The sequence below is a fragment of the Somniosus microcephalus genome, unplaced genomic scaffold (genome assembly GCF_052327205.1).
Source record: "Somniosus microcephalus isolate GS21.2 unplaced genomic scaffold, FLI_Smic_1.0 scaffold1172, whole genome shotgun sequence".
Classification (NCBI taxonomy): domain Eukaryota; kingdom Metazoa; phylum Chordata; class Chondrichthyes; order Squaliformes; family Somniosidae; genus Somniosus; species Somniosus microcephalus.
The window spans coordinates 22,708-46,627 of record NW_028226359.1 but is presented as its reverse complement, the minus strand read 5'-3'; the positions used below and the strand labels follow the sequence as shown (position 1 = coordinate 46,627).

Genomic DNA, 23,920 nt, shown 5'->3' with positions numbered 1-23,920 from the left:
GTCGTAGGCCCCCCACTCCGTCTTCCCCCCCACTCCGTCTTCCCCCCTCCCCCACTCCGTCTTCCCCCCCACTCCGTCTTCCCCCCCACTCCGTCTTCCCCCCCCACTCCGTCTTCCCCCCCACTCCGTCTTCCCCCCCCACTCCGTCTTCCCCCCCCACTCCGTCTTCCCCCCCACTCCGTCTTCCCCCCCCACTCCGTCTTCCCCCCCCACTCCGTCTTCCCCCCCACTCCGTCTTCCCCCCCCACTCCGTCTTCCCCCCCACTCCGTCTTCCCCCCACTCCGTCTTCCCCCCCCACTCCGTCTTCCCCCCCCACTCCGTCTTCCCCCCCCACTCCGTCTTCCCCCCCCACTCCGTCTTCCCCCCCCACTCCGTCTTCCCCCCCCACTCCGTCTTCCCCCCCACTCCGTCTTCCCCCCCCACTCCGTCTTCCCCCCCCACTCCGTCTTCCCCCCCCACTCCGTCTCCCCCCCACTCCGTCTTCCCCCCCACTCCGTCTTCCCCCCCACTCCGTCTTCCCCCCCCACTCCGTCTTCCCCCCCCACTCCGTCTTCCCCCCCCACTCCGTCTTCCCCCCCCACTCCGTCTTCCCCCCCCACTCCGTCTTCCCCCCCCACTCCGTCTTCCCCCCCCACTCCGTCTTCCCCCCCCACTCCGTCTTCCCCCCCCACTCCGTCTTCCCCCCCCACTCCGTCTTCCCCCCCACTCCGTCTTCCCCCCCCACTCCGTCTTCCCCCCCCACTCCGTCTTCCCCCCCACTCCGTCTTCCCCCCCCACTCCGTCTTCCCCCCCCACTCCGTCTTCCCCCCCCACTCCGTCTTCCCCCCCACTCCGTCTTCCCCCCCCACTCCGTCTTCCCCCCCCACTCCGTCTTCCCCCCCCACTCCGTCTTCCCCCCCCACTCCGTCTTCCCCCCCACTCCGTCTTCCCCCCCCACTCCGTCTTCCCCCCCCCACTCCGTCTTCCCCCCCCCACTCCGTCTTCCCCCCCCACTCCGTCTTCCCCCCCCACTCCGTCTTCCCCCCCCACTCCGTCTTCCCCCCCCACTCCGTCTTCCCCCCCCACTCCGTCTTCCCCCCCCCACTCCGTCTTCCCCCCCCCACTCCGTCTTCCCCCCCCACTCCGTCTTCCCCCCCCACTCCGTCTTCCCCCCCCACTCCGTCTTCCCCCCCCCACTCCGTCTTCCCCCCCCACTCCGTCTTCCCCCCCCCACTCCGTCTTCCCCCCCCACTCCGTCTTCCCCCCCCCACTCCGTCTTCCCCCCCCACTCCGTCTTCCCCCCCCCACTCCGTCTTCCCCCCCCCACTCCGTCTTCCCCCCCCGTCTCCCCCACTCCGTCTTCCCCCCCCCACTCCGTCTTCCCCCCCCACTCCGTCTTCCCCCCCCCACTCCGTCTTCCCCCCCCCACTCCGTCTTCCCCCCCCACTCCGTCTTCCCCCCCCCACTCCGTCTTCCCCCCCCACTCCGTCTTCCCCCCCCCACTCCGTCTTCCCCCCCCCACTCCGTCTTCCCCCCCCCACTCCGTCTTCCCCCCCCCACTCCGTCTTCCCCCCCCCACTCCGTCTTCCCCCCCCACTCCGTCTTCCCCCCCCCACTCCGTCTTCCCCCCCCCACTCCGTCTTCCCCCCCCCACTCCGTCTTCCCCCCCCCCACTCCGTCTTCCCCCCCCCACTCCGTCTTCCCCCCCCCCACTCCGTCTTCCCCCCCCCACTCCGTCTTCCCCCCCCCACTCCGTCTTCCCCCCCCCACTCCGTCTTCCCCCCCCCACTCCGTCTTCCCCCCCCCACTCCGTCTTCCCCCCCCCACTCCGTCTTCCCCCCCCCACTCCGTCTTCCCCCCCCCACTCCGTCTTCCCCCCCCCACTCCGTCTTCCCCCCCCCACTCCGTCTTCCCCCCCCCCACTCCGTCTTCCCCCCCCCCACTCCGTCTTCCCCCCCCCACTCCGTCTTCCCCCCCCCACTCCGTCTTCCCCCCCCCACTCCGTCTTCCCCCCCCCACTCCGTCTTCCCCCCCCCACTCCGTCTTCCCCCCCCCACTCCGTCTTCCCCCCCCCCACTCCGTCTTCCCCCCCCCACTCCGTCTTCCCCCCCCCACTCCGTCTTCCCCCCCCCACTCCGTCTTCCCCCCCCCACTCCGTCTTCCCCCCCCACTCCGTCTTCCCCCCCCACTCCGTCTTCCCCCCCCCACTCCGTCTTCCCCCCCCCACTCCGTCTTCCCCCCCCCACTCCGTCTTCCCCCCCCCACTCCGTCTTCCCCCCCCCACTCCGTCTTCCCCCCCCCACTCCGTCTTCCCCCCCCCACTCCGTCTTCCCCCCCCCACTCCGTCTTCCCCCCCCCACTCCGTCTTCCCCCCCCACTCCGTCTTCCCCCCCCACTCCGTCTTCCCCCCCCCACTCCGTCTTCCCCCCCCCCACTCCGTCTTCCCCCCCCCACTCCGTCTTCCCCCCCCCACTCCGTCTTCCCCCCCCCACTCCGTCTTCCCCCCCCACTCGTCTTCCCCCCCCACTCCGTCTTCCCCCCCCCACTCCGTCTTCCCCCCCCCCACTCCGTCTTCCCCCCCCACTCCGTCTTCCCCCCCCCACTCCGTCTTCCCCCCCCCACTCCGTCTTCCCCCCCCCACTCCGTCTTCCCCCCCCCACTCCGTCTTCCCCCCCCCACTCCGTCTTCCCCCCCCCACTCCGTCTTCCCCCCCCCACTCCGTCTTCCCCCCCCCACTCCGTCTTCCCCCCCCCACTCCGTCTTCCCCCCCCACTCCGTCTTCCCCCCCCCACTCCGTCTTCCCCCCCCCACTCCGTCTTCCCCCCCCCACTCCGTCTTCCCCCCCCCACTCCGTCTTCCCCCCCCCACTCCGTCTTCCCCCCCCCACTCCGTCTTCCCCCCCCACTCCGTCTTCCCCCCCCCACTCCGTCTTCCCCCCCCCACTCCGTCTTCCCCCCCCCACTCCGTCTTCCCCCCCCACTCCGTCTTCCCCCCCCACTCCGTCTTCCCCCCCACTCCGTCTTCCCCCCCCCACTCCGTCTTCCCCCCCACTCCGTCTTCCCCCCCCACTCCGTCTTCCCCCCCCCACTCCGTCTTCCCCCCCCCACTCCGTCTTCCCCCCCCCACTCCGTCTTCCCCCCCCCACTCCGTCTTCCCCCCCCCACTCCGTCTTCCCCCCCCCACTCCGTCTTCCCCCCCCACTCCGTCTTCCCCCCCCACTCCGTCTTCCCCCCCCCACTCCCTCTTCCCCCCCCCACTCCCTCTTCCCCCCCCCACTCCCTCTTCCCCCCCCCACTCCCTCTTCCCCCCCCCACTCCCTCTTCCCCCCCCACTCCCTCTTCCCCCCCCCACTCCCTCTTCCCCCCCCCACTCCCTCTTCCCCCCCCACTCCCTCTTCCCCCCCCCACTCCCTCTTCCCCCCCCCACTCCCTCTTCCCCCCCCCACTCCCTCTTCCCCCCCCACTCCCTCTTCCCCCCCCACTCCCTCTTCCCCCCCCCACTCCCTCTTCCCCCCCCCCACTCCCTCTTCCCCCCCCCACTCCCTCTTCCCCCCCCACTCCCTCTTCCCCCCCCCACTCCCTCTTCCCCCCCCCACTCCTCTTCCCCCCCCCACTCCCTCTTCCCCCCCCACTCCGTCTTCCCCCCCCCACTCCGTCTTCCCCCCCCCACTCCGTCTTCCCCCCCCCACTCCGTCTTCCCCCCCCCACTCCGTCTTCCCCCCCCCACTCCGTCTTCCCCCCCCCACTCCGTCTTCCCCCCCCACTCCGTCTTCCCCCCCCCACTCCGTCTTCCCCCCCCACTCCGTCTTCCCCCCCCCACTCCGTCTTCCCCCCCCACTCCGTCTTCCCCCCCCACTCCGCTTCCCCCCCACTCCGTCTTCCCCCCCCCACTCCGTCTTCCCCCCCCACTCCGTCTTCCCCCCCCCACTCCGTCTTCCCCCCCCCACTCCGTCTTCCCCCCCCCACTCCGTCTTCCCCCCCCCACTCCGTCTTCCCCCCCCCACTCCGTCTTCCCCCCCCCACTCCGTCTTCCCCCCCCCACTCCGTCTTCCCCCCCCACTCCGTCTTCCCCCCCCCACTCCGTCTTCCCCCCCCCACTCCGTCTTCCCCCCCCCACTCCGTCTTCCCCCCCCCACTCCGTCTTCCCCCCCCCACTCCCGTCTTCCCCCCCCCACTCCCTCTTCCCCCCCCACTCCCTCTTCCCCCCCCCACTCCCTCTTCCCCCCCCCACTCCCTCTTCCCCCCCCCACTCCCTCTTCCCCCCCCCACTCCCTCTTCCCCCCCCCACTCCCTCTTCCCCCCCCCACTCCCTCTTCCCCCCCCCACTCCCTCTTCCCCCCCCCCACTCCCTCTTCCCCCCCCACTCCCTCTTCCCCCCCCCCACTCCCTCTTCCCCCCCCCACTCCCTCTTCCCCCCCCCCACTCCCTCTTCCCCCCCCCCACTCCCTCTTCCCCACTCCTCCGTCCCCCTCCCCCCCCCTCCGTCCCCCTCCCCCCCCTCCGTCCCCCTCTCCCTCCGTCCCCCTCCGTCCCCCTCTCCCCCCCCCCTCCGTCCCCCTCTCCCTCCGTCCCCCTCCGTCCCCCTCTCCCCCCCCCCCTCCGTCCCCCTCACCCCCCCCCGTCCCCCCCTCACCCCCCCTCCGTCCCCCCCTCACCGTCATGTGCAGGAACTCCGACCACTAGATCCAAGCGTCCCTGTTGCTTAGCAACACGTGCAGGAACCCGGCCACCGATCCAGGAACAGGCCACTAATATGAAGTAAATCTTACCTGAACCTACTCCTGAATTTTGCCGGTTAACAGAGATTTCCGGTTATTTAGGTGCCGGATAAAAAAGGGTTTCCTGTACTGTTCAGTTACAATGTGTCTGGGCCATTTACCTTCCTAGCAAGTGCTGAATTTTCTGTTTAAATTGGTGCTTTTGGTTTAATTTGATTCTGGTATTTAACAGCAGCAAACCACTCCTGTAGACCCTCAGCAACTGAATCTCTATTTGCATTAGTTCAGCAGTCCCTGTGACTGCTCCAACTCACCCGACGTATCTGTCTGTCCCACTATCCTTCCCCGGTGGGTTCGGAGGTTGCAGACCGAAATAGTGAAATATCCAGTGATGGATTCCCACCAGCCCGAGCTCTCCACATTCTCACTGAATGAAACCTTCCTTCACGGGAAGCAGGCTCTGTTTGATTGTTTAGGTCCCGTAACCCCTGACCCTGTGTTACTGCTGTCAGAATAATGGGCTGTACTCAGAAATAAAACTTACTGCATTGATCACAGCTTCACATCCGTGTCTTGTTTCTCTTTAGGATCAGTGTGTCCGAGGACAAGGTGTCTGCTGATGGAATGAGGTTAGGAGAAGATTTGGGAATCGCAGGAAATGAGGAGAGGAAACTAGCGCAGGGAATCTCTCCAAGTGTCTAACAACACATTCAGGAAGGTACTGAGATAAGACCGATGTCCCAGAGTGTCAGCACTCTGACCGTTCGGGGTTCAACCTTTTTAACTTGAAGGGGTTTCTTCAGGCAGATTGGAAATAGACATACGACTTGAATGAACGACTTGCATTTACAGGAAACTTTGGTTTATCCGGAGGTTAACTGTCCGGAATGCTCGAGCCACCGGCAAAATTCAGGAGTCGGTTCAGTAAGTTTTTTTTTCATTGCTTTTTTTTCACCAGTCAGGCTCTGCAAGGTCTAGCTAAAGCTGTTGCTTAGCTACAGAGACGCTTGCAAGCTACGGGCGACTGTTTAGAAGCTGTTGCTAAGCAACAGGGTTTGTTGCTAGATACGGAGCTCAGAAAGCTCCGTATGTTTTAACATTAGCGCTGGTTTGTCCGGCAGTTTTGATGGGACGGCAACAGCTCGGTCCCGTCGGTGCCGGATATCACAAAGTTTCCTGCATATAGCGCCTTTCACGACCACAGGACGTCTCAAAGCGCTTTACAGCCAATGAAGTACTTTTGGAGTGTAGTCACTGTTGTAATGTGGGAAACGCGGCAGGCAATTTGCGCACAGCAAGCTCCCACAAACAGCAATGTGATGATGACCAGACAAACTGTTTTTGTTATGTTGATTGCATGTATTGCCTCAGACCCACAGACCGTTTGATGGGACAGTGTAGAGAGAGATTTACTCTCGATCTAATCCGTCCATTCTCTATGTTGTTTTTTCTCTGCCTCATTTTATCTCTCTGTCTCTCTGTCTCTCTCTCTCTCTCTCTCTCTCTCACTGCCTCAACTCACTCTGCCTCACTCATCTGGTTCTTTCTCAATGGCGCTATCTCTCCTTGCCTCATTTTCTCTCTCTCATTCACCTTTGCTCTGTGTCTCTCTCTCATTTCTCTGTGCCTCGCTGTGTCTCATGCATTCTGCCTTTTTCTTCTCTGCCTCGGCCCTCTCTGCATGTATCGACCCTCTGTCTTCTCTCTGCCACCTCCTCTCTCTCGCTCGCCAACTCAACCACTATCTCATCTTCCCTCTTCTCTCTATCTCTGCCTCATTCTCACTCTCTCTTTCTCTCTCTCTCTCCCTATTTTCCTTTAAGTCTCTGTGGTAAACCACGTTCACTATCGTATCACTGTTAGTAGTTAGCACTGTTCACCACTGTTCGTTATAACTGTATCACTGACCACTATTGTATCACGGTACAAGGTCGCCTCTTGCCACACTGCTATACCTGGGATGACCACTGCCGACTCCGCCTTGGCTCCACCCACCAGGCCAGGTATAAAGGTGAGCGACTGGCTGGTATTCCTCCTGCTTGGATCGGATCACCCACGAGAGTGGGCTCTGTTATTTAGTCAATAAAAACCTTTAGTCACCTTCGTAACTCTTCGCCTTTTATTGGAGGAATTGATAGGTATATCAGTCTCTCTCTATGTTAATCAGTTATTTTACAGTTGGTTTCCTCTCTGCCCATTTCTCTCTCTCCCCCTTTTTGTCGCACTTTCTTTCTTTTCTCACTATGCCACTCTTTTTCTCCCCTGTCTTTGTTTCCGCTCTCTCTGCCCCTGTCTCTCTCCCAGTTCCTCCCTTTCTCACTCGCTCAAGATTCCTGATGTAACAGGCCTGCCCCAACACAGCACAAGCCCAACCTGTACTTTGAATACATTGTATGACCTGATCACAGCTTCTACACCCCTAGTTTTAAAATGAGCTGTCCGGGATGTACAGGCCCCACCTGGGGATTGGAGCCCTGCAAGATTTCGCTGTTAATCTAGAGGGAAGCTTGCCTCCACATCTCATCCAGCCCCAATCCTGAACTCATTTTATTACATTTCATCGTCCAGTTACATATCCGCCTGCCTTTGTATACATGCCTCCGATGTGCTCCTCTCTGTAAATCTACTGGGTCTTGTTTCTCCTTATTTCTGACAGCCTGTTTCTTCATAGAAACATAGCAACATAGAAGATAGGAGCAGGAGTAGGCCATTCGGCCCTTTGAGCCTGCTCCGCCATTCAATGAGATCATGGCTGATCATTCAAATTCAGTACCCTGTCCCTGCCTTCGCCCCATATCCCTTGATCCCTTTAGCCTTAAGAAATATATCCAAATCTCTCTTGAATATATTTAATGAACTGGCATCCACCGCCCTCTGTGGCAGAGAATTCCACAGGTTCACCACTCTCTGGGTGAAGAAATTCCTCCTCATTTCAGTCCTAAATATCCTACCCCTTATCCTTAGACTATGACCCCTGGTTCTGGACTCCCCGACCATCGGGAACATCCTTCCAGCATCTAGTCTGTCCAGGCCTGACAGAATTTTATAGGTTTCGATGAGATCCCCTCTCAATCTTCTAAACTCCAGTGAGTATAAGCCCAATCGACACACTCTCTCCTCATACGTCATTCCTGCCATCCCAGGTATCAGCCTGGTGAATCTTCGCTGCACTCCTTCCATGGCAAGAACGTCCTTCCCCAGATAAGGCGACCAAAACTGCACACAATACTCAAGGTGCGGTCTCACCAAGGCCCTGTACAACTGTAGCAAGACATCCTTGTTCCTGTACTCGAACCCTCTTGCTACGAAGGCCAACATACCATTTGCCTTCTTAACCGCCTGCTGCACCTGCATGCTTACCTTCAGCGACTGGTGCACAAGAACACCCAGGTCTCTTTGCACGACCCCTTCTCCCAATCTATTGCCATTCAAATAATGTGCCTTCCTGTTATTGCCACCAAAGTGGATAACCTCACATTTATCCACATTATAGTGCATTTGCCATGTTTCTGCCCAATCACCTAACCTTGTCCAAATCGTACTGGAGTTTCATGACATCCTCCTCGCAGCATACCCTCCCACCCAGCTTTGTGTCATCTTCAAATTTGGAGATATTACATGCAATTCCCTCGTCCAGATCATTAATATATATTGTGAACAGTTGGGGTCCTAGGACCGATCCTTGCGGTACTCCACTAGTCACTGCCTGCCACTCGGAAAACGACCCGTTTATTCCAACTCTTGCTTTCTGCCCGCCAACCAGTTCTCTATCCAAGTCAATACCTTGCCCCCAATCCCATGTGCCTTAATTTTGCGCGGTAATCTTTTATGTGGGACCTTATCGAAAGCCTTCTGAAAGTCCAAATACACCACATCCACTGGTTCTCCCTTATCTATTTTACCAGTTACATCCTCAAAAAATTCCAGTAGATTAGTCAAGCATGATTTACCTTTTGTAAATCCATGTTGACTTTATCCGATCCTGTCACTGCTTTCCAAGTGCTCTGCTATTACATCTTTTATAATGGACTCCAGCATTTTCCCCACTACCGATGTCAGGCTTACCGGTCTATAATTCCCCGCTTTTTCTCTGCCACCTTTTTTGAATAGTGGGGTAACATTAGCTACACTCCAATCCATGGGTAGTGTTCCAGAGTCTGTCGAGTTCTGGAAGATGACCAGTAATGCATCTACTATTTCTAGGGCCACTTCCTTAAGTACCCTGGGATGTAGATTATCAGGCCCTGGGGATTTAACGGCCTTCAGTCCCATCAATTTTCCTAACACCATTTCCCTACAAATACTGATTTCTTTCAGTTCCACCCTTTCATCAGACCCGGTATTTCTGGGAGGTTATTTGTGTCCTCCTTTGTGAAGACAGAACCAAAATATGTATTTAGTTGGTCTGCCATTTCTTTGTTCCCCATTATAAATTCCCCCCCCGATTCTGACTGCAAGGGACTTACGCTTGACTTCACCAATCTTTTGCTCTTCACATATCTATAAAAGCTTTTACAGTCAGTTTTTATGTTTCCTGCAAGCTTACTCTTATATTCTATTTTCCCTTTCTTAATTAATCCCGTTGAATCCTGAACTGCTCCCAATCCTCAGGATTATTGCTTTTTCTGGCCAATTTGAGTGCTCTCCTTGGATCTTATGCTATCCCTAATTTCCCTTGTTACCCACGGTTGAGTCACCTTTTTTGTTTTATTTTTATGCCAAACTGGGATGAACAACTTCTGTAGTTCATCCATTCGGTCTTTGAATGTTTGCCATTGCCTATCCACCGTCACCCCTTTGAGTGCCATTCCCCAATCAATCCTACCCAACTCGCTCCTCCGGCCATCAATTATTTAAATTGAGGACCCTTGTTTCTGAGTCAACTACTTCATTCTCCATCTTAATGAAGAATTCGATCATATTATGATCGCTCCGACCCAAGGGTCCTCGTACAACAAGATTGCTAATTAATCCTTTCTCGTTACATAATACCCAGTCTAAGATGGCCTGATCTCTGGTTGGTTCCTCGACATATTGGTCCAGGAAACCATCCCGTAAACACTCTAGGAATTCCTCCTCCACAGTATTGTTACCAATTTGGTTAGCCGAATCTATATGTAGATTAAAGTCACCCATGATGACTGCTGTGCCCTTATTGCACGCTTTAATTTCCCTTTTAATGCCATCCCCAACCTCCGCCTCACTGTTTGGAGGTCTATATACCACTCCCACTAATGTTTTTTTCCCCTTAGTATTTCTCAATTCTACCCATACAGATTCCACATCATCAGAGCTAATATCCTTCATTACAATTGTGTTAATTCCTTCTTTAACCAGTAATGCTACCCCACCTCCCTTTCCTTTTTGCCTATCTTTCCTGAATATCGAATACCCCTGGATGTTGAGTTCCCAGCCTTGGCCATCCTTGAGCCACGTTTCCGTAATCCCAACCAAATCATATTCGTTTACCTCTATTTGCGCAGCCAATTCATCCACCTTATTACAAATGCTCCTCCCATTAAGGCACAAAGCCTTCAGGCTTGTTTTTTTAACGCTCTTAGACCTATTAGAATTATTATTTACTGTGGCCATGTGTTTGATTTAAACCGTTGATTTCTCTGACTGCCACTTTTGTTTTTCTCCTTCCTATCTTTTGCTTTTATCCTTGTTTCCCTTTCCTCTGTCTCCCTGTTCAGGTTCCCAACCCCCTTCCATTTTAGTTTAAACCCTCCCCCACAGCACTAGCAAACACTCCCCCTAGGACATCGGTTCCAGCCCTGCCCAGGTGCAGACCGTCCGGTTTGAACTGGTCCCACCTCCCCCAGAACTGGTTCCAATGTCCCAGGAACTTGAATCCCCCCCCCCTGGCACCATTCCTCTAGCCACGTATTCATCTGAAGTATCCTTCTATTTCTACTCTGACTAGCACGTGGCACTGGTAGCAATCCTGAGATTACTACCTTTACATAAGAACATAAGAAATAGGAGTAGGCCAATCGGCCCCTCGAGCCTGCTCCGCCATTCAATAAGATCATGGCTGATCTGATCCTAACCGCCAATCCACTATCACAGAACCATCTCCTGAATCTAACAGAATTAGACACATGAAATAGGAGCAGGATCAGGCTACACGGCCCCTACACCAACCAATCACTTACCTGCTTCCTGCTGACGTCACACTTGATTACTTTTTACCTCGCTCCCCTGCTGTTGAATTGGTATGCCTCGCTGCTGCCACCGGTTTTAACTGCCGATGCTGCTCTCTTCCAGGTTCAATTTAATCTGTTTGGTCATTTTGTAAATTTTTGAAGAATTGGCAAGCGATATCTGCTGAGTGTATTTCCATATAGGACACATGTCTCGGGGGGGAGCAGGTCTCCCAGTCACGCTAAAATAATGCTGAAAATGATATTCTAGAGACCGCCTAGCAGTGGAAGGAAAAATATGTCTGCAAATCTTTAAAATGAGTAAAATACATGTCATTATCATGGGAGATTTTAACTACACCAAATAATCTGTCAAGAAGAGGTAGGGAAAAGGGAATGGAGTATTTACAGTGTGTTCAGGACTCCTTTCTTACACAGTACGTAAGAAGCCCAACAAGGGAGGAATCACTGATGGATCTATAATGGAAAATGAACCAGAGCCGATATGAGAAGTAAGCTAAGGTGAAAATCTGGACAATATCGATTACAACATAATAAGGTTTAAGATACTGATTTGAGAAAGACAATAGTTATAGATTGAATAAAGCTGATTTTGAGGAGCTGAAAATGGAACTGGGACAGAATATTGACAGACAGACAGAACAGCAGTGGGAAATATTTTAAAAGGTGATCAATACAGTTCAGGAGAAATATATTCAGTAAAAACAAGAACAAACTAGCCAATAATGAAATGCCGTGGATGAATAAAGAGATGAGGGCAAAATTGAAACTGAAGAAAAAGGCAGACACGGAGTACAGTGACAATAGAGAGGATGACAAAAGGGACTAGGAAGAGGTTGGGAAAGAAGTTTTAAAAAAAAAAAAAAAAAAATTAGGACGGCGAAGAGCAACTGAAATTAATTATTGAGGAATACAAAAAGAAATAGTAAAGTATTCTACAGACACACAAAACAAAAGGTAGAACAGGATAGGGACAGGGCCCCTGAAGAATGCACAAGATAAACTCTCGGAATGACGGCGAAATGGCAGAAATATTGGAGAATTACTTTGCCTCAGTTTCTATCAGGTAGACTAACAAGGTGGACTTGATATCTTTTTTGATCTCTTCTAATGTCAAGACATTTTAAATAGAAAGGGGGAAAATAATTGATAGAGAGAAGAGAGACACTAAATAGGGTAGAGGAGCAAAGGGATCTATGGGGACAGGTGCACAAATCATTAAAAGCCTGTTAACAAGGCCATGAAAAACCTTGGTTAGACCAAACTTGGAGTATTGTGTTCAGTTCTGGTCTCCATATTACGAAAGGACATCGAGGCACTGGAGAAGGTGCAAAAAAGATTGACAAGAATGGTACCAGAACTGAGAGGTTGTAAGTATCCAGAATGACTGACCGTGCTGGGGCTCCTTTCTCTAGAATAGAGAAGGCTGAGTGGTGATGTAATAGAGATCTTGATGGGGTAGCTGTAGAGAAGATGTTCCCACTTGTGGGGAGTCCCAAATTAGGCATCATAAATATAAGATAGTCACTAATAAATCCAATAATGAACTCAGGAGAAACCTCTTCACCCAGAGAGTGGTTAGAATGCAGAGCTTGTTGTCACATGGAGTAGTTGAGGTGAATAGCAGAGTGCCTTTAAGGGGAAGCTAGATAAGTGCATGAGGGAGAAAGGAATAGAAGGATATGATAGGGTGAGGTGAAATAAGGGAAGAGGAGGCCCGTGTGGAGCATAAACACCGGCATGGACCTGGTGGGCTGAATGGCCTGTTTCTGTGCTGTAAATACTATGTAATTCTACGGTGAATTCTGAATAGACACGGTGCAACACTGGAAACCATCTTCAGCAAGCGGCTGAGTGTCACAGAGGGTCAAAACTCAGACCGTTCACCCCGACCGATCTGAAGGTCTTGTGTAAAAGGAATGTGGGGAGTTCAAGCACAGTCCTTGGTGAGAGGTCAGATTTGTACCACACTAGGCCCTAAATCGGCAGACTGGCTGTTACGTGCTGAACAAGTGCCTTCAGAAGCCTGTTTAAAATCCCTCTCTCCGACACTGATTTCAATCCACCTACAACCTTAACCCTCGCCCTCCTGCTCAGTCTGTGTCTGTCTGTAATTTGTGTGTTTGTGTCTGTCTGAATGTTTGTGTAAGAGTGTCTGTGAATTGACTATTCTCAATGTAAAGGTTATGTCCCCTTGATCTGGACTCCCTCACTAGAGGGAATAGTTTCATTCTAAAATTTTGACTGACTGGATTGAGTTTTCTGACGAGGTAACAGAGGGTGGATGAGGGCAGTTCAGTTGATGCTGTGTATATGGACTTTAAAAAGTCCTTTGATGAAGTACCACGTAATAGGCTTGTTAGCAAAATTGAAGCCCATGGGATAAAAGGGGCAGTAGCAGCAGGGATAGTAAACAGAGTTGTGGTGAATGTCTGTTTTTCAGACTGGAGGGAGGTATACAGTGGTGTCCCGCAGGGTCCAGTACTGGGACAACTGCTGTTTTTGATATACATTACTGACTTGGACTTGGGGGTGCAGGGCACAATGTTGACATTTCCAGCTGACTCGAAACTTGGAAGTGTATAACACAGTGAGGAAGATAGTAATAGACTTCAGGAAGACATAGACAGGCTGGTGGATTGGGCGGACACATGGCAGATGAAATTCAACGCAGAAAGTGTGAGGTGATACAGTTTGGTAGGAACAATGAGGAGAAACAATCCAAGCTAAATGGAACAAATTTAAAGGGGGTGCAAAAACAGAGACCTGGAGGTGCTTGTGCACAAATCTTTGGGGGCAGGGCAGGTTAACCAACAACAAGAAGTATTTATATAGTGCCTTTAACGTAGCAAAATGTCATAAGGCGCTGCACAGAAGTAATTTAAGACAAAAAATTGGACACTAATCCACAAGGATAAATTAGGGCAGGTGACCAAAATCTTGCTCAAAGAGGTAGGTTTTAAGGAGCGTCTTAAAGGAGGAAAGAGAGGTAGCGAGGCGGACTGGTTTAGGCAGGGAATTCCATAGCTTAGGGCCCAGGCAACAGAAGGCACGGCCACCAAAGGCTGAGCGATTATGACAGCCTGTTTCTTCAACTGAATCTGTTTGGTCATTTTATAAATTTATCTGAAATGTTTGAATAATTGTCAAGCGATATCTGCTGAGTGTATTTCTATATAGGACTCTGATGCCTCGGGGGAGCAGGGTTCCCAGTCACATTAAAATAATGCTAAAAAGGCAAAGAGCTACTCTGAAATTAAATTATCAAGGAATATAAAAAGAAAAAGTAAATTATTCTACAGATACATGAATAACAAAACAAAACAGGAGAGGGACAGGGCCACTGAAGGATGGACAAGATAAACTCGCAGGTAATGACAGCGAAATGGCAGCAGTATTGGAGAATTACTTTGCCTCAGTTTTCACCAGGTAGACTAACAAGTTGGACATGACATTGGAAGAAGAGATCAAAAAAGATATCAAGTCATTTAAAATAGAAAGGGGGAAAATAATTAATAAACTAGCAAAAGTTAGAGAGGATAAAACCCCGATACTAAAAGAAGGAAGGGAAGAGAGAGCACCATTATATAAACTCGGGAATAGTCAGTGTGATTTCCAAATTTATAGATGACAGCAAATTCGGGCGTATAGTTTATACTGAGGAGCACTGACCAAATACAAGATGATGTTAATAAACTGGCAGGTTGCTGTGTAAATGGCAAATTAATTTCAATATAGGTTGTAATGATCAATAACATGTCATTCTATAGTGGACACTAGGTGGAGCCGTAGAGCTGTATATTGCTGTATGTCTGTATATAAGACTACATTACCCACGAGGCACTAGGCTACCCAGAAGGCAGTAGTCAAGATGGAAACCTCTAGAATGATGCTGTAGAAGACCTCATGTACTGAAGTCCTCATATACTAAATAAAGTGACTAGCTTAGAAGCTAGCTGTGTCCATAATAAGAATGTCTAGTTATTAATGAACATAACATGGTACCAGGAGTTGTAAATATCTGCTAAAAAATTGTGAAAAGCGACATGGAGAATTTGAAGCCACCAGAGCGTTTGAAACTCACGGGAAATGTCGCCTACAATTGGCGGATTTTTAAACAATTCGAACTCTACATTGCTGCCATCGGGTTCGGTACGAAGCCAGGCGCAAGGAAGGTAGCGTTGCTGCTCACAGTTGCAGGCCCACAGGCGATAGAGGTATTTAATACATTTGTATTTAATCCAGAGGAGAACAGAGACAAATTAGACGATGTGCTAAAGAAGTTTGATGCACATTGTTCTCCCAAAAAGAATGAGACCTATGAAAGATACATGTTCTGTTCAAGGACACAGCAGCAAAACGAGACTTTTGATAGCTTTGTGACTGATCTGAAACTGAAAGCACAGACATGTAATTTCTCTGAGCTGAAAGCATCCATGATTCGTGACCAAATTGTGTTTGATATGATAAAAAGGTCAGGGAATGTCTGTTGAGAGAAACCGAACGGACATTGGAAAATGCTGTGAAAATATGCCAAGCCAGTGAGCTAGCTCGACAGCACGCGAAAACTTTCAGTGAAATCAATAATGATGCGATTGTAGTAAATACTGCTGTCGGTGCTGTGTCCTACAAGGGGAAGAAACATGGGCAAAACAGAAATGAAAAGCAATCGGAGGAAGGAATTTTTAATTGTAAACGCTGTGGATACAAGCACCAGTTAAGACAATGCCCAGCGTTTGGAAAAATGTGCACAAAATGTCATGGAAATAATCACTTTGCCAAACAATGCTTTTCAAAAGTAACAACAAAGAAAGGGCAACAAGTGAATATGATTGAGGACACTGATTTAAGTGAGACATTTTTTGTAGGAATGGTATCATGTGACAACATAAAGGATACAGAAAATGTGCAGCCCTCGGGAATAAACAATGCTGAACATAACGTCAATGCAGTAAAAGAGGACAAATGGATGATCCCACTGCAGGTAAATGGAGCATTAGTTACATTGAAACTAGACACTGGGGCAAAAGCAAACTTAATCAGTATGAGTGACATTAAAAACATGAAAGAAAAGCCCAAAATACAGAAAGTCAGTACTACTGAAGAGCTATAATGGACAGAAAATAGATAGCTTAGGTGTATGCAGACTTAAAGTGACAGTCAAAGACAAAGTGCATCTCATGTTTCCTGTTGTGGCTGAAGGACTCGATTCACTACTGGGTGACAAAGCTTGTGAGGACTTAGAACTGGTCGAGAGTCTACCGTATAAACTGTGCCATAAGCAGACCAGATGACTCGGTGGATTCTGTAGTGAATAATTTCCAGGATGTGTTCAAAGGATTTGGAGTTCTACCATTCACTTACAAGATCCAGCTAAAGGAGGATGCTCAGCCAGTGGTACATACTCCACGAAGAGTTCCAGCACCCCTGCGTGACCGGCTCAAAGAACTGGGCAGAATGACCACACTAGGAGTCATCAGGAAAGTCGAAGAGCCAACAGACTGGGTTAACACTCTGGTATGTGTGAAGAAAAAGAACAATGATCTAAGAATATGCATGGATCCAAAGGACTTAAATGCAAACATAAAACGTGAACACTACCAGATTCCCAAGCGAGAAGAAATCACCAGTGAAATGTCAGGTGCCAGATACTTTACAAAGCTCGATGCCTCACAAGGATTTTGGCAACTAAAACTGGATGAAGAGAGCACCAAATACCGTACCTTCAACACACCCTTTGGCAGGTATTGTTTCCTCAGAATGCCTTTAGGAATAATATCTGCATCTGAAATCTTTCATAGAGCGAAATTGAAGGTCTGGAAGGAGTCCGGGTCTATGTTGATGACATTATCATCTGGGGCTCCACACTAAAACACAAGAGACTATACAAGAGCAGATCGATGACAATGCCGCAACTGCATCTTGTCAATCACCACCAGAACAATCTCATGAAGACACTTCAGACTTACCCATGTTGAGAAGATCCACACGTGAAGTAAAAAAGCCTGATAGACTTAATCTTTGAGTATAAAGTAAAACTTTGAAAATGTGTTGACTGTTGTGAAAATGTTTGTTCATAGTGCACTAGCAAAAGTGTTACTGATATCATCTTTATTGTTTTTCTTGAAAGTTGATTGATATTGATTTTGTTTAACATCAAAGAAAGGGGGGATGTAATGATCAATAACGTCATTCTATAGTGGACACTAGGTGGAGCCGTAGAGCTGTATATTGCTGTATGTCTAATATATATATATGACTACATTACCCACGAGGCAGTAGTCAAGATGGAAACCTCTAGAATGATGCTGTAGAAGTCCTCATGTACTGAAGTCCTCATATACTAAATAAAGTGACCAGCTTAGACGCTAGCTGTGTTCATAATAAGAATGTCTATTTATTAATGAACATAACATAGGTAAGTGAAGTGATGGACTTTGGAAGGAGGAATAAGGCGGCCACATATTCCTTGGAAAGTAATTCCCAGTTCATTTCTAGAGTAAGAGAATTGCAAAGCAGAGAAGTTATGTTAAACGCGTACAGACCTTGGTTAGACCACACTTGGAGCACTGTGTACAGTTCTGGTCTCCATATTACAAAAAGGATATGGAGACACTGGAGAAGGTGGAAAATAGATTGACAAGAATGATACCAGAACTGAGAGGTTCTAAGGATCCAGAATGATTGAACATGTTTGGGCTCTTTAGAAAAGAGAAGGCTGAGCAATGATCTAATAGAGATCTGTATAATTATGAAGGGGTTTGATAGGGTAGATGTCGAAGATGTTACCATGTGTAGCGAGTCCAAAACTAGGGGTGATAAATATAAGATAGTCACTAATAAATCCAATAAGGAACTCCGGAGCAACCTCTTTACCCAGAGAGTGGTTAGAATGCAGAGCTTGCTAGCACATGGAAAAGTTAAGGTGAATAGCAGAGTGCCTTTAAGGGGAAGCTAGATAAGAATATAAGAGAGAAAGGAACAGAAACTAGGCCCTAAATCGGCAGACTGGCTGTTACGTGCCGAGCAAGTGCCGTCAAAAGCCTCTTAAACCCTTTCTCACCATCACTAATTTCAATCCACCTACAACCTTAACCTGTGTGTGTGTGTTTCAGCATGTCTGTGTGTGTGTGTCTGTCAATATACAGACGCACAAAACCCTGCCTAACAAAAATCTATCAATCGGAGTCTTGAACTTTACAATTGAGCTCCAGCCTCAACAGCTTTTTGGGGAGAGAATTCCAGATTTCTACTACCCTTTGTGTGAGGAAGTGCTTCCTGACATCACACCTGATCAGCCTAGCTTTAATTTTAATGTTTTGCCCCTTGTTCAGGAATCTCCCACCAGATGAAATAGTATCTCTCGACCATCTCAAACACCTCAATTATATCACCCTTAATTTTCTATATTCAAGGCAGTAAAAGACTAGTCTGTGCAACCTGTCCTCATCATTTAACCCAGGTATCATTGTGGTGAATCTGTGCTGAACCCCCGCCAAAGCTAACACATCATTCTTGAGTTGTGAGGTCCAGAATGCAATGGGCTCTTCACTTGCATGTTTTAGTATATTTGGATGCAATTCATCCGGTCCTGAGGATTTATCATCTCTAACTTTTATTAGTTTATAAATTCAGGAACAGAAATGGTATAGAGTGGGATGGGGGACAGAGCAACAGTGGTAATGTAGAGGGAGCTCAGAATTGTACCTGCCCTAGGAGTGCTCGATGCTCCAGGGCGGATAAAGGGGAACCAGTACATGTAGTGTATTTGGATTTCCAGAAGGCATTCGATAAGGTGCTGCATAAAAGGTTACTGCACAAGATAAGAGCTCATGGTGTTGGGGATAATATATTCAGATAGAGGATTGGCTAACTAACAGAAAACAGAGAGTCGGAATAAATGGGTCATTTTCAGGTTGGCAAACTGACTAGTGGGGTGCCACAGGGATCAGTGCTGGGGCCTCAACTATTTACATTCTATATTAATGACTTGGATGAAGGGACCAAGTGTACTGTTGCCAAATTTGCTGACGATACATAGATAGGTGAGAACGCAAGTTGTGAGGAGGACACAAAGTGTCTGCAAAGGGATAGCGATAAGTTAAGAGAGTGGGCAAAAATTTGGCAGATGGAGTATAATGTGGGAAAATGTGAAGTTATTCACTTTGGTAGGAAGAATAAAAAAGCCAAATATTATTTAACTGGAGAGACTACAGAATGCTGCGATACAGAGGGATCTGGGTGTCCTCGTCCATGAAACATAAAGTTAGCATGCAGGTACAGCAAGTAATTAGGAAGGCAAATAGAATATTGGCCTTTATTGCAAGGGGGATGGAGTATAAAAGATTGGAAGTCTTGCTACAACTGTAGGGTGTTGGTGAGTCCACACCTGGAGTACTGCGCACAGTTTTGATCTCCTTATTTAAGGAAGGATATATATGCGTTGAAGGCAGTTCAGAAGTTTCACTAGGTTGATTCCTGGGATGAACGGGTTGTCTTGTGAGCAAAGATTGGGCCGATACTCATTGGAGTTTAGAAGAATGAGAGGTGATCTTGAAACATATAATATTCTGAGGGGACTTGACAGGGTAGATGCAGGGAGGATGTTTCCCCTCGGGGAATCTAGAATTGGGGGCATAGTTTCAGAATAAGGAGTTGCCCATTTAAAATGGAGATGAGGAGGAATTTCTTCTGAGGGTCATGAATCTTTGGAATTCTCCACCCCAGAGAGAGCTGAGGAGACTGAGTCATTGAATATATTCAAGGTGGAGAGAGACAGATTTTTGAAAAACGGGAATCAAGGGTTATGGGGAAACGGCAGGTAAGTGGAGTTGAGGCCAAGATCAGATCAGCCATGATCTTATTGAATGGCGGAGCAGGCTCGAGGGGCCAAATGGCCAACTCCTGCTCCTATTTCTTATGTTCTTATGCTGATACTCTGTATAAAGTGGAAGTAGGAACAGGAGAAGGCATTCAGCTCCTCGAGCCTGTTTTCCCCCATTCATGGCAGTTCTGTATCTTAACTGCATCCACCTGCCTTGGCTTCGTATCCTTTTATACCCTTGCCTGGCAAAAATCTACCAATCTCCGATTTAAAATTATTAATTGTGCTTGTATTTGCTTTTTGTTTGAGAGAATTCCACACTTCTACCACCCTTTGTGTGAAGAAGTGTTTCCTAAGGGAATGTCATGTCTGACAAACTTGATTGAATTTTTTTGAGGAGGTAACAAGGAGGGTAGATGAGGATAGTGCGTTTGATGTAGTGTATATGGACTTTAGCAAGGCTTTTGAGAAGGGTCCACATGGCAGACTGGTCAGGAAGTTAAAAGCCCATGGGATCCAGGGCAAAGTGTCAAGTTGGATTTAAAACTGGCTTGGAGGCAGGAAGCAGAGGATAATGGTTGATGGATGTTTTTGTGACTAGAAGGCTGTTTCCAGTGGGATTCCGCAGGGCTCAGTACTAGGTCCCTTGCTTTTTCTGGTGTATATCAATGATCTAGACTTGAATATAGGGGGTATGATTAAGAAGTTTGCAGATGATACTAAAATCGGCTCTGTGGTTGATACTGAAGAAGGAAGCTGTAGACTGCAGGAAGATATCAATATATTGGTCAGGTGGGCAGAACAGTGGAAAATGGAATTCAATCTGGAGAAGTGTGAGGTAATGCATTTGGGGAAGGCTAACAAGGAAAGGGAATACACATTAAATGGTAGGACACTAAGCAGTGTAGAGGAAAAAGGGACCTTGGGAGTACATGTCCACAGACCCCTGAAGGCAGCAGGCCAGGTAGATAAGGTGGTCAAGAAGGCATACGGAATTGCTTGCATTTATTAGCCGTGGCATAGAATACGAGCAGGGGGGTTCAACTGTATAAAACACTAGTTAGGCCTAAGCTAGAGTACTGCGTGCAGTTCTGGTCACCACATTACAGGCAAGCTGTGATTGCACTAGAGAGGGTACAGAGGAGATTTACAAAGATATTGCCGGGAGTAGAGAATCTTAGCTATGAGGAAAGACTGGATAGGCTGGGTCTGTTTTCCTTGGAACAGAGGAGGCTGAGGGGAGACCTGTGGTAAACCACTGCTAACTCTGTACATGTCTGTGGGGTAAACCACTGTTAACTCTGTACAGGTCCGGGCATGTCTCCGCCCCTGGCTCCACCCCTAAGCCCGGGTATAAAGGTGACTCACCACCCTTCCCCCGGGAGCTCTTAGGATGGATCTACTAGCAGAGGCATGCTCCAGTTCTTAGTCAATAAAAGCCTACTTCGTATAAGTTCAACTCGTAGTCTTTGGTGTTGTTGATAGTGCATCAATTTTATTGACTAAATTTTCGACATGGAGCAAATCTTGAAGCCGGAACGTTTAGACCTGGATCCTCAAGCAGCAGATGCAGCCAATAACTTTGAACACTGGCTGAGCTGTTTCGAAGCCTTCCTGGAGGCCTCCAGCACTACCGTCACTACAGATGACGCGAAACGGCTTGTCTTGAACTCACGGGTGAGCCACCGAGTCTACTCGATCATCCGAGACGCCACAACTTACGCGGCCGCCATCGCGATGCTAAAGGAACAATACGTGAGGCCTGTTAACGAGGTCTACGCCAGACACCTCCTGGCTACCCGAAAACAGCGCCCCGGGGAATCGGGCGCCGAATATTTACTGGCACTGAGAGTCCTCGGCCGGGCCTGTAATTGCAAAGCGGTGACGGCCAAGGAATGCACGGAAGACCTGATCCGAGACGCCTACGTAGCCGGCATCGGGTCCAACTATACTCGGCAGAGGCTGCTGGAACAGAGGGGGCTCGACCTGCAGAAGACGGTGGCCCTCGCTAACTCGTTAGACGTGGCCCTCCAGAACATGGACGCCTACCCCCCTGACCGGATGGCCACGTGGATGTCACGGGAGCAGCCATCTTGGGACCCAGTAAGGCCACAAGCCGCCAGCAGCCCAACTACAGCTGCAACGACCAGAGGCCAGAAATGCTACTTCTGCGGCCAGGCCAAGCACCCCAGACAGCAATGCCCAGCAAAGGACGCGACCTGCTCCAAATGCGGCAAGAAAGGCCACCACGCGAGAGTGTGCAGGGCGAAATCGACCCCCAATTCCAGCAGCGCTGCGTGTGAACCATGCAGGCCGCCATTTTGGACCCCACCAACCACGTGTGAACCATGCAGGCCGCCATTTTGGACCCCACCAACCACGTGTGAGCCGTGCGGGCCGCCATTTTGGGCACCAGCAGCCGCGGGGGAGCCGCCACCTTGGACACCATTTCGGGACCAGGCCCCCGGCGCGGGCGAATACTACAGCGACCCACCGACCTCGACGATGGCCTCCATCACCCTGGACCAATCTAGGCCCCATCAACTAGCCAGGTCCATGATGAACGTAAAGGTAAATGGCCATGCCACAAATTGCCTTTTCGACTGCGGAAGCATGGAGAGCTTCATCCACCCCGACACGGTGCGATGCTACTCCCTATCGGTTATGCCCACACGCCACCAGGTCTTTATGGCCTCAAAGTCCCATTCGGCGGCTACTGTGTAGCGACTCTGACAGTGAACGGCGTGGAGTACAGAGATTTTAAATTCCTCGTCCTGCCACAGCTCTGCGCTCCCGTACTGCTAGGATTAGACTTCCAGTGCCATCTGGAGAGCGTCACGATGGCATATGGCGGGCCCCTGCCCCCACTTACAGTCTGCAGCCGGCAGAATTTAAACACGGCGCCGCGCAAAGTATGCAGCCTGTCCACCCTGAAGGTCAAACCCCCCCCCCCCCCCCCCCGTTGTTCGCTAACCTCGCCAAAGACTGCAAGCCAATTGCTACTAAAAGCAGGCGGTACAGTGCCGGGGATAGGAGCTTTATTAAATCAGAAGTAGACTCCTGAGGGAAGGGATTATCGAGGGCAGCACCAGCCCATGGCGAGCCCAAGTGGTGGTAGTGAAGGCCGGCGAGAAACAGCGCCTGGTTATTGATTACAGCCAGACGATCAATCGATACACGCAATTAGACGCATACCCACTTCCCCGCATATCTGACATGGTCAACCAGATAGCACAATACCGGGTATTCTCGACGATTGATCTGAAGTCGGCATACCACCAGCTCCCCATCAGGCCTGAGGACCGCCAGTACACGGCCTTCGAGGCCGACGGTCGCCTCTACCACTTCCTCCGAGTACCCTTCGGCGTCACCAACGGGGTCTCGGTCTTCCAAAGGGAGATGGCCCGGATGGTTGACCAGAACGCGCTGCAGGCCACCTTCCCCTATCTAGACAAAGTCACCATCTGCGGCCATGACCGGCATGACCACGACGCCAACCTAGAAAAATTCCTCCGTACGGCCCAACGGCTGAATCTGACATACAACAGAGAAAAATGTATGTTCCGCGCCTCGCTATTCTTGGCTGCGTGGTGGAAAACGGAGTCATCGGCCCCGACCCCGACCAAATGCGCCCCCTCCTGGAACTACCCCTCCCCCACTGCCTAAAAGCCCTGAAGAGATGCCTAGGGTTCTTCTCTTACTACGCCCAGTGGGTGCCCAACTATGCGGACAAAACCCGGCCCCTCATCAAGTCAACCTCCTTCCCCCTGACGGCAGAGGCCCGTGCGGCCTTCACCCTCATAAGAGGACATTGCGAAGGCCACAATGCACGCAGTGGATGAGTCCATCCCTTTCCAAGTGGAGAGCGATGCATCCGACTTCGCCCTAGCCGCAACCCTTAACCAGGCGGGGAGACCCGTGGCCTTCTTTTCACGGTCCCTCCAGGGCCCCGAAATTCGACACTCCTCAGTCGAGAAGGAGGCCCAGGCGATAGTGGAGGCTGTACGGCACTGGAGGCATTACCTGGCCGGTAAACGTTTCACCCTGCTCACTGACCAACGGTCAGTAGCATTTATGTTTAACAAAGGGGGAAAATCAAAAATGATAAGATATTGCGGTGGAGGATCGAGTTATCCACCTACAACTACGATATCTTATACCGGCCCGGGAAACTTAATGAGCCCCCAGACGCCCTATCCCGTGGGACATGTGCCAACGCACAAGTCGATAGG

At 50.7% G+C, this 23,920-nt stretch overlaps 1 long non-coding RNA gene across 1 annotated transcript in view; it reads left to right on the top strand.

Moving 5' to 3' along the window:
- Positions 1 to 5,110: 5,110 nt before the first annotated feature.
- The window catches only part of LOC147080790 (uncharacterized), a 33,634-nt gene continuing 14,824 nt past the window's right edge, over positions 5,111 to 23,920 (top strand). The window contains exon 1 of the long non-coding RNA XR_015077053.1: positions 5,111 to 5,415. This is a non-coding gene — a long non-coding RNA (uncharacterized LOC147080790). The remainder of the gene's footprint in view (positions 5,416 to 23,920) is intronic.